At 45.7% G+C, this 10000-nt stretch overlaps 1 protein-coding gene across 1 annotated transcript in view; it reads left to right on the top strand.

Moving 5' to 3' along the window:
* Positions 1–10000, top strand: part of LOC137626800 (uncharacterized) — a 300584-nt gene that overhangs the window by 16605 nt on the left and 273979 nt on the right. The gene's annotated exons all lie outside the window — the stretch shown is intronic.

The raw sequence follows: 10000 nt of genomic DNA, 5'->3' as shown, positions 1-10000 counted from the left end.
GAATTTGTGGGTGATCGACCTGCAGGAGGTGTCTCCCCTACACGCTCTAGTAGTGTCCAGATGTGCATTGCTGTATCTGTACTCCTTCCCCGATTTCTGAGACGCGTTGGGGTCGAGCGCGACCGAGTTTACCCTTCTAAGGTAGTTTGCATAATTATCAAAGTTATTACGTATTATGAAATTGTCGTAGAATGGTGCAACTTGTATAGGTTTTCAGTTGTGGAAAGTCTTGGTGGATTGTTTGGCTACCATGTGCATGATTTTTTTTTTTAGTTAAAATGTCTTTCATCACCACGAGGACCATTTTACCGTGAGTGCCCCTTTTTCATTTTTTTTCATTTTTTTGCCAAGTAACTTTTCCGTAAAGTATTGCCAAATAGTGTCGTAAAACTTTTGCTTGTTTAGTGTTGGAAAGTGTGTCTAGATGATCTGGCTACCCATGCATGACTTTGTTTTTGTCAGATACGACGTAGTTATTGGTATATTGGGTATTTAACTGCGGTTACCAATTTCTGTTTTTTTCAATATTTGTAAAAATTACTACGTAGTAAGGAATTGCCGTATATTATTCATCTTTTTTTCATGTTTATGTGTTAGAAAGTGTGCCTTGATGGTTGGGCTAACACGTGCATGTCTTTTTTTTTATCTGAGATGCCGTATATTAGAATGTCGGGCATCGAGTGCCCCTTTTTCATTTTTTTTCATTTTTTTGCCAAGTCATTTTTCCGTAAGATATTGCGAAATAGTGTCGTAAAACTTTTGCTTTTTTAGTGTTGGAAAGTATGTCTAGATGATCTGGCTACCCATGCGTGATTTTGTTTTTGTCAGATACGATGTAGTTATTGGTATATTGGGTATTTAACTGCGGTTGCCAATTTCTGTTTTTTTTCAATATTTGTAAAAATTTACTACGTAGTAAGGAATTGCCGTATATTATTGATTTTTTTTTTATGTTTATGTGTTAGAAAGTGTGCCTTGATGGTTGGGCTAACACGTGCATGTCTTTTTTTTTATCTGAGATGCCGTATATTAGAATGTTGGGCATTTTTCCGCGAGTGCCCTTTTTTATTTGTTTTGCATTTTTTTGCTTAGTCATGTTACCGTAAGGAATTGGCAAGTAGTGTCGCAAAACTTATATTTTTATAGTGTTGGAAAGTGTTTCTAGATGATCTGGCTACCCATGCCTATTTTTTTTTAGCCAGATATGGCGTATATATAAGTATGTGTTCGATTTTCCTGTGATTGCCATTTTTTCGTTTTTTCCCATTTCTTTCAAAATTACTACGTACTAAGGAACTATCACAGAGTAATGATTCATTTATATGTTTATTTGTCGGAAAATGTGCCTTGATGGTTTGCCTAGCACGTGGCTGAAATTTTTTTTTTTCTGAAAGGCCGTATATTAGAATGGCCATTTTTCCACGAGTGCCCCTTTTTATTTGTTTTGCATTTTTTTGCTTAGTCATGTTACCGTAAGGAATTGGCAAGTAGTGTCGCAAAACTTATATTTTTATAGTGTTGGAAAGTGTTTCTAGATGATCTGGCTACCCATGCCTATCTTTTTTTCTTAGCCAGATATGGCGAATAAATATAGGTATGTGTTCGATTTTCCTGTGATTGCCATTTTTTCGTTTTTTCCCATTTCTTTCAAAATTACTACGTACTAAGGAACTATCACTGGGTAATGATTCATTTAGATGTTTATTTGTCGGAAAATGTGCCTTGATGGTTTGCCTAGCACGTGGCTGAATTTTTTTTTTCTGAAATGCCGTATATTAGAATGTTAGCCATTTTTCCTCGAGTGCCCCTTTTTATTTGTTTTGCATTTTTTCGCTTAGTCATGTTACCGTAAGGAATTGGCAAGTAGTGTCGCAAAACTTATATTTTTATAGTGTTGGAAAGTGTTTCTAGATGATCTGGCTACCCATGCCTATCTTTTTTTTAGCCATATATGGCGTATATATAGGTATGTGTTCGATTTTCCGGTGATTGCCATTTTTTCGTTTTTTCCCAATTCTTTCAAAATTACTACGTACTAAGGAACTATAACAGAGTAATGATTCCTCTAGATGTTTATTTGTCGGAAAATTTTGTTTACTTTTTTTTTGATTGAATATCATCAAATTTTTTTAGCTAAAATATTATATTGTTTTACATTTTTTTTTTCGATTTTATTTCCATTCAAAAAATTTTTTTTGGGTCAGAATTTTAATTTTATAGTCGTAAAATAATCGACAATTATCCAGCAACCCACCATACAATTTTTATGCATATCCAATAATAATTAGATTAGTAAATAACACCTTGAAATTGACATACCCTTCCTACATTTCAAGTGGCAGATTAGGGAGTCTGAGTTAGTGTGGTTGGCGGCCATTTTGTGGACATATCCGAAGCGTAAGCTGCCCTATCTATATATATTCTTGTTCCCTATAGAATTTGTGATATTTTGGTATATTTTTACCTGCATAAATATCATATTATATATTAAATATATGTATTTTTTTACGAAATTTCTAAGTACTCAAAAAATTACCTTTAGATATGGCCCCTGATATAAATGTAATTTACAAAATAATGAAGATTTTTTTACATATTTCTATTTTAGGATAACATATGTTTATTCCCTAAAAAAAATAGCCATTTCCTATTTCATTTGGGTACCCAAAAAAATTCATGAAATTTGGACAAATTTTTTTGGCCAAAAAAGGTTACCCTTTTTTTCTCATTTCAGATCTTCACCTCCATGGGTCTGAATTCATCCAAAATACAGCAAGATGTGTCCTAAACATTCAAGAATCAATTCCTAAAAGGATTTGTGTATATATGTATACACTTTTTTTTTATGAATTTTTATGTCAGGTCTTTTTTTTCTACCTAATTTTTTAAAATATTTATAATAAATAGTTTTTCTGCAGATGAGTAGTATTTATCTTTACAGTTGTTTTAAGCATTCATTGAAGTCTTTTTTGGCAAAAAAGAAAAGGAGGTTACTGCAAAAACTGATTTTTCAAGAATTTTTTTTGGCGTCGGGGTCGTTCGCGTCCGAGTATACCCTTAAAGGGGTGTCCGAGGAGCGTACCTATCCAGGGTTAAGGCTTTCAAAGTCCATACTCTGAAAGAAATTCAGAGATGATGCAACTTTCCTAGGATCATGACCGGCGGGTGTACTGTCAGGATCCGCTCTGCGAATGAAGTAGGTGATTTTCGCTCTTAATTGTTTCAGTGACAGGTCGCTGCCCGATGTTTCTCCTTTGAAGAGTTGGCCTCCATCAAAGTTCGAAGTTCTGCGAAGATAGACCTTGAGGCTCTCTACTGGGCATAAAGAGACATCTTCCTTCAGGGGGCATATTCTCCAGGGGCCCCATCTTTTGGTGGGTAATTCATTTTTGGCGAGAAACGTCGGATCAGGGGAGAGGGTAATGTCTCCTGTATCAGTAAACAGGATGTGACCCTCTTCTCTTGATTATGCCACTATTTCGCTGACTCGGGCTCCCGAAGCAAGAGCAAAGAGAAATATAACTTTCTGAGTCAGATCCTTGAGAGGGCATGAATCATTATCCAAGTTGGAGGCGAAATGGAGCACCTTGTCTAATGACCAGGAGATCGGTTTCGGTGGGGGTTCTGGGCGTAGACGAGCACATGCTTTCGGTAGTTTATTGAAGATGTCGCTGGACAGATCAATTTGGAAGGCATACAGAATTGGTCTGGTCAAGGCCGATTTGCAGGTTGAAATCGTATTGGCTGCTAATCCTTGTCCATGAAGGTGAATGAAGAAGGACATGCAAAAATCAATTGTGATTTCTTTAGGGTTTTTTGTCTTGACGAAAGAGACCCATTTTCTCCAGGATGATTCGTATTGCCGTCTTGTGGATTCGGTCTTGTATTCCTCGAGGAAGTCTAGACTTTTCTTCGAAATCCCAAACCTCTTCTTTGCGGCTAGGGAGAGAAAATCATGAGATGAAGGTCCTTGATTTTCGATGATGAAGCGAAGACAGTCGACTTCTGTACTTGTTGGGAGAGAACTGGGCCCGGGAGAGGGATCAGCTTGGGCTGCAGCTCCAGGACCAGGGGGTACCAGTTGCTCCGGGGCCACTTGGGAGCCACTAGGGCCGCTGTCCCTTTGAAGGTTCTCAGTTTGGAGAGGACTTTCAGCAGAAGGTTGGTGGGAGGGAACAGGTAGATCTTGGACCATCTGTTCCAGTCCAGTGACATGGCATCCACTGCTTCTGCCTTGGGGTCCTCGTACGGGGCCACATACCGAGGAAGTTGATTGTTGTCGCGCGTTGCGAAGAGATCTATCTGAAGTTCTGGGACTTGGTGAGAGATGAAGGAGAATGATCTTGCGTCTAGAGACCATTCCGACTCTATCGGGTTTGTTCGAGATAGAGCATCCGCTGTCACGTTGCGGAATCCTTGTAGGTGAACTGCAGACAGGTGCCACTTCTTCTTCTCTGCCAGACGGAAGATTGGGAGAAGCACCTGATATATCTGGGGCGATCTTGAGCCTTGGCGATTGAGACATCGAACTACCACCGAGTTGTCTAGGGTTAGACGAATGTGGATCGAGGGAGGCGGGGATAGTTTCTTCAGAGTTAGAAGGACCGCCATGGCCTCCAAGATGTTGATGTGGAACGTCTTGAACAGGGGAGACCAGGTGCCTTGAGCCTGTTTTTGGTGGGAGTGACCTCCCCAACCCTCCAGCGAAGCGTCCGTGTGGATGTTGAGTGATGGAGGTGGGTGTTGAAGAGGAATGGACCTTTTCAGGGCCTTTGCTTCCGACCACGGCTTGAGGAGAAGTCGAAGTCTGTTTGGGAGCCGTCTCTTGAGGTCTCTTCGAGCGATGGATGCAGAACGTCTCCAGACTCCCGCGGCATCCTTTAGCTGTGCACGAAGCACTGGGTTTGTTACTGAGGCGAACTGTAGAGAGCCTAGAACTCGTTCCTGCTGGCGTCTTGAAATCCGTTTGGATTTCAGTAGTCGCTCGCCTTTTCTTCTGGGGGATGGAAAGGCGGTGTGACTGAAGGTTCCATTGGATTCCTAACCACTGGAACTTCTGAGCTGGAGAGAGGCGAGATTTCTTCTCGTTTATCTTGAATCCCAGGTGTTCTAGGTACTGGGTGACTTTGTTGCAGGATTTTATACAATCCTCGGGCGATGGAGCCCAAACTAGCCAGTCGTCGAGGTAGGCCATCACCTGGACGTTTCGGAGGCAGAGCTGTTGTACTATGGCGTCCGCCAGCTTTGTGAAGATCCGAGGGGCCACATTGAGACCGAAGGGCATGGCCCTGAAGGCGTAGCTTTTCCTTTGGAGTCGAAATCCTAGGTAGGAGGAAGCGTGATGGTTCATTGGAACGTGCCAGTAGGCATCCGCCAGGTCTATGGAGACCGTGTAGGAACCTCGAGGCAGAAGGGTCCTTATTTGTTGAAGAGTCAGCATCTTGAACTTGTCGTTCGCTATGAACTTGTTGAGGGGGGATAAGTCCAGAATGACTCTGAGTTTCTCGGAGTCTTTCTTGGGGACACAAAACAGTCTTCCTTGGAACCTGATGGACTTTACCTTCCTTATCACCTTCTTGTTCAAGAGGTCTAGGACATATTCTTCCAGAAGGGGGGTTGATTGTTGGAAGAACTGCTGGAATGTTGGGGGTGGTTGAGTCCAACTCCAGCCTAGACCCTTCTTGACGATGCTGTGTGCCCAGGGATCGAAGGTCCAACGATCCTGGAATTGGCGGAGTCTTCCTCCCACCAGAAGCACTTCATTGCTTCTGGTGTCCCGAGGGCTTGCTGCCTCGGCCGCTAGCTCCCTTTCCTCCTCTGCCTCTGGAGGGACGGCGAGACGCGTCTCTGCCTGCACCTCTGTTTGAGCCTCTACCTTTGGGACGAAAGGTAGTCGTCTGTTGCTCGAAAGCAGGGGTGAAGACCGGTGACTGTGACAATACCGGTTGGGTGACTAGTTGAAAGGTCTGTTGTGGCTGAGCTGCCACTTGGGAGGTAGCGGGTCCCGGAAACTGACGTCTTGGTTGACGTTGCTGGGGTTTCTGTTTTGAGGCTTTCCTCTTAGGTTGAGGTCCGTCGTCCTGAGAGAGTTTTCTCTTCTTTGACCTGCCCCATTTGTGGAGAAGGTTCCTATTCTCCGTGGCGGCTTTGTCAGTGATCTCCTTCACAAGGTCAGAAGGAAAGAGGTGTTTGCCCCAGATGTTGGAGGAAATCAGCCTCCGGGGTTCGTGTTTCACAGTGGCACCTGCGAACACGAATTCATGACAGGCTCTCCGAGCCTTCATGAAGTGGTACAAGTCCTTCATCAGAGTTGCCATATGGGATTTGGTAAGTACCATGTAGTGGTCTGGTACTCTGGTGTCACAGGCCATAATTTCAAGTTGGACTTGGTGGGACATGGATGCTGCGAGCCTCTCCTTCGTATCTTGTTCCCGACGAAGGAGGTGATCGTTGAGCTTCGGGAGGTCTTCATTAAACTGACGTCCGGCGACGTCAGGATCTAGCTTTCCCACGACGAAAGTATGCTGGATGTCCTTCCAGTGTCGAGCGTCAGGGGGAGTAACTATGGAGAAGGGTCTGCACTCCTCCAGTGCAGGGCAGGCTTTCCCCTCTTCCACAGCTTTAAGGCACGCAGCGAAGGCCTTTTCCATGAATGGAAGTACTGCATCTTCAGGTGCGACGTAGGTAGGGTGCTTCTTGCTCAGGGCCAGAAGCTTAGAGCAGGTAAAACCCTTACTCTTGAACGTGTTGGCTAGCATAGCCTGGGCCTTCGCGAGATCGAACACTATCTCTTCTTTCGGTTCGGTCTCTTCTTTAGAGGCAGGTTCAGAGCGAAGTCGGACGTAACAGTCCGGGTAGGCCTCAAAATTTGGGAAGAATTCCACATCTTCTAGGGGGACCGAGCCGATCTTGTCGCTGACAAAGATTCTGCCTGTCGTTATCACCATATGCTCAGCATACCTCCATGGGTTGGCATGAGAGCAAGCGGGGAGATCCTTAACCGAGATCTTCTTCGGTTCTTTGGATCCTATCATGGACCTGATGAACTCCTGATTCTCCTTTAACTTGTCGTCCATGACGGCTTTAATCAACCGGAGCATTTCCTGAGTGGATGATGAGGGTTCCGGGGTCGTGGAGGTAGACGGGAGAGACACTTCCATCGGTGTAGGAGTAGGGGCGGAGATGGAAGGAGGAGCGACCTCTTGCTCCGACTCGGCGTATTCCACCTGGTCTTCATCTTCAGCTCCTTGAGCCATGAGGGTCTTCTCCGTACCCTCCGAGACATCCGACATGTGTTCGTCATCATCGGAATCTAGGCGGCAATCGTGCATGGACTGGGCCATGACTACATCAGGTTCTACCGTAATTTGGACAGTGGGGATCAAATCCTTGGGCACCACAGAATCAGGGGAGGCCTTTGGGAACAGAAGTGACCTCAATTCTTCAGTGGCCAGGTACGGTCCAGTGGCATTCTTCTGGAAGCCACGCACCCATTTGCGTAGCTTCTCTCGAGCAATGTCCCTGATCTCCGCTGAGGGAGAGTTATGGAAGCCATCAGCTATGTGAGCCTGGCAGACCGTACAGTTCAGCGGGTCCCAGAATTTCAAATCCCCTTTCTTGTTAGCACAAGGGGCGTGAGTCCTGCAAGCCGTATGCCCGTAAAAGTGCGGGCGTTTCACAGCTCAGAAGTCGAAGTCACACTTCATCTGCTCCTCCTGTGGAAGAAAGAGAAAATGAGTATGGGGGGAGTCATAAGAATGGCTCTTAAGCTGAGTTAACATTAATCATTAATTTTAACTTAATGAAGGGTGTGATGCACAGAGATTGAAGTAGTAAAGAAACATACTCCATGCATCCCGCATGGCTGGCTACCGCAAGCTTTATCCTTGGATAATCCGAGATGGCCGAAGGCATAGGATAGTATTCCTTAGAAGTCTATAGGGCAATGGAATTCCATGGGAAATGCCAAGGATAAGTTTGGGACCGAGGTCACTCAGTCCCAAATTAGGGGGCTAACAGGTCCCTTAGGGTAACTGCTTCCGGCAACCAGCCGCGCTAAGATACACGCAGCATGCTGGAATTTTGAAGGATGCAAAGAGACAGCATGATTACTAATAGAACAGTACCAAGGTACTGATCTAATAGCGTAAACAGGCCATCTGTTTGCAGTGTAGGGCTATCAGTATTCATATGATAGCTAGTAGAAGGGGGTGCAAGTAGTCTTGACGCCTCCGGGGGGTTCCGGCAAACCTCCGGCACGCCGGAGGCCGCTCCAGCAGAGTTTCTGGCATTAGAACAGACAATATATAAGTCAGGAGTACTGTAATACCAGGGCGGCGGCCGCCGGCACAGCGGCGGCACGCCGGAAGAGGAACGGCGGCTCCGGCAGTCGGAGGATGCCGGGTTGGTGACGGGGACAAGGATGGTTATAGCGGAACCAGGTTGCCGGCAGTGGATGCCGGAAACTCCGGTGGCCGACCGGCAGGCGGACGGCAAAGCTAGGAGGAAGGAGGAGAGCCATCGGCAGGAAGCCGGCGGCGGTCGGCAGTCCCCCGGCACGCGGGGGGCTGGCGGCCATGAGGGTAAGGGGAGAGTCACCAAGGTAGGAGGCGGGTATCGCCGACAGTGGAGGCGGCAAGGGACCGGCACCCGGATAGTGAAAGAGACAGGGGGAGGGATGTAAGAAGTCCAGTCATGGACTCCCAGACATCCCCCCCTGAGAGGGTGTACCCATGATAGAGGCTGGCTCTATCACCCAGAAGCAGGGGTCTCAGAGGACCGGGAGCTAGGGTAGCCCAAGGGAGGGCTAGGGGACACCCAAAGAGGGGGAGACCTCTACATACAGAACACATCCAGTGGCTAACCCCATAGGACACTCTGAAGGGTATATGTACCAGAGCGGACTACATATAGAAGCTCAAGGTAGCCCTATCACTCCACCCTAAGGAGGAGTTGTAGGACAGGGGACAGATGGGTATAGACTAACCTAAGTGTAGGCTAGGCTATACAAGAGATAGGTGGGGAGGGGAGAAGAGAAGAGTCTTCCATGGAAGGGGTTCTGTACCAGAGCGGCCACTAGGGAAAGGGAGGACACTCCCTAACCTAAGATAAGGCAGCCTGGCTGAAACAGTGCATTGGTACAGTTTCAGCAGGGGACAGAATAACCTTCCAAAACCTAACCTAGAGCAGGGCTAAGAGCCCTGAACTAGGAAAGATAGAAGACATATCGCTATCGCAGGACAGTCATAGACTAGTCCTAGCTATAGAGGAAGGGCTAGCCGTTCCTCACTCTCGGACGCAACCCTAAGGGGGGTTCATTCCCTTAGGGAGGACTGAGAGGCGATAATATACTCCGTTAGCCGCTTGATCCCTTTACTTAGTAAGGGAATCAGGGCTAAACAGAGGGAATGCCAAGGGCAGGGGGATGAAGGAAGCATATAGGGGTCCTACAAGTAGGTTAGGTTAGGAAGGGACACTAACTAACCTATCCCCTATATGGTCCCTGAAGGCGAAAAACACTTGCATCACAGTCGAAAGTATTGTAAAATAATGTCACTATCTTCATAACTTAGCCTAGGATCACTAATAAAATCATGCATGAACACTGATATATAGGCGCTCTGGCCTTGGGGCTATAGTAGCCGACTGGTATGAGGTCAATCGATGACCGATAAAATGCGTCAAAACACGATATAAAAGTTCCTAGCTATGAAGACTAAATATTCTAATGTTATCAATTAGTAATTGAGGCCGGAAGCGTTGTTGTGGCTAACTAAATAAGGCATGCATAACAACAACGACGCCATAAAATGGCGGGTCCGGTAGAGGCACAGCTCTGCCACAAAATAACAAATATCTCGGAAAGTAATATTTACTTTACGGTCAGAGCTTAACTAAACAATACTGGAACCTTGTACTCAACTTTCCAGAAGAAGGCGAGGCCGAAGGTAGCGACATAACGTAGATGCAAAGCGATAAGTAAAGCACAGGGAAAATCCGT

The sequence above is a fragment of the Palaemon carinicauda genome, chromosome 34 (genome assembly GCF_036898095.1).
Source record: "Palaemon carinicauda isolate YSFRI2023 chromosome 34, ASM3689809v2, whole genome shotgun sequence".
In the NCBI taxonomy this organism is placed as follows: domain Eukaryota; kingdom Metazoa; phylum Arthropoda; class Malacostraca; order Decapoda; family Palaemonidae; genus Palaemon; species Palaemon carinicauda.
The sequence above is the reverse complement of the archived record's forward strand: the minus strand, read 5'-3'. Positions and strand labels throughout refer to the sequence as shown.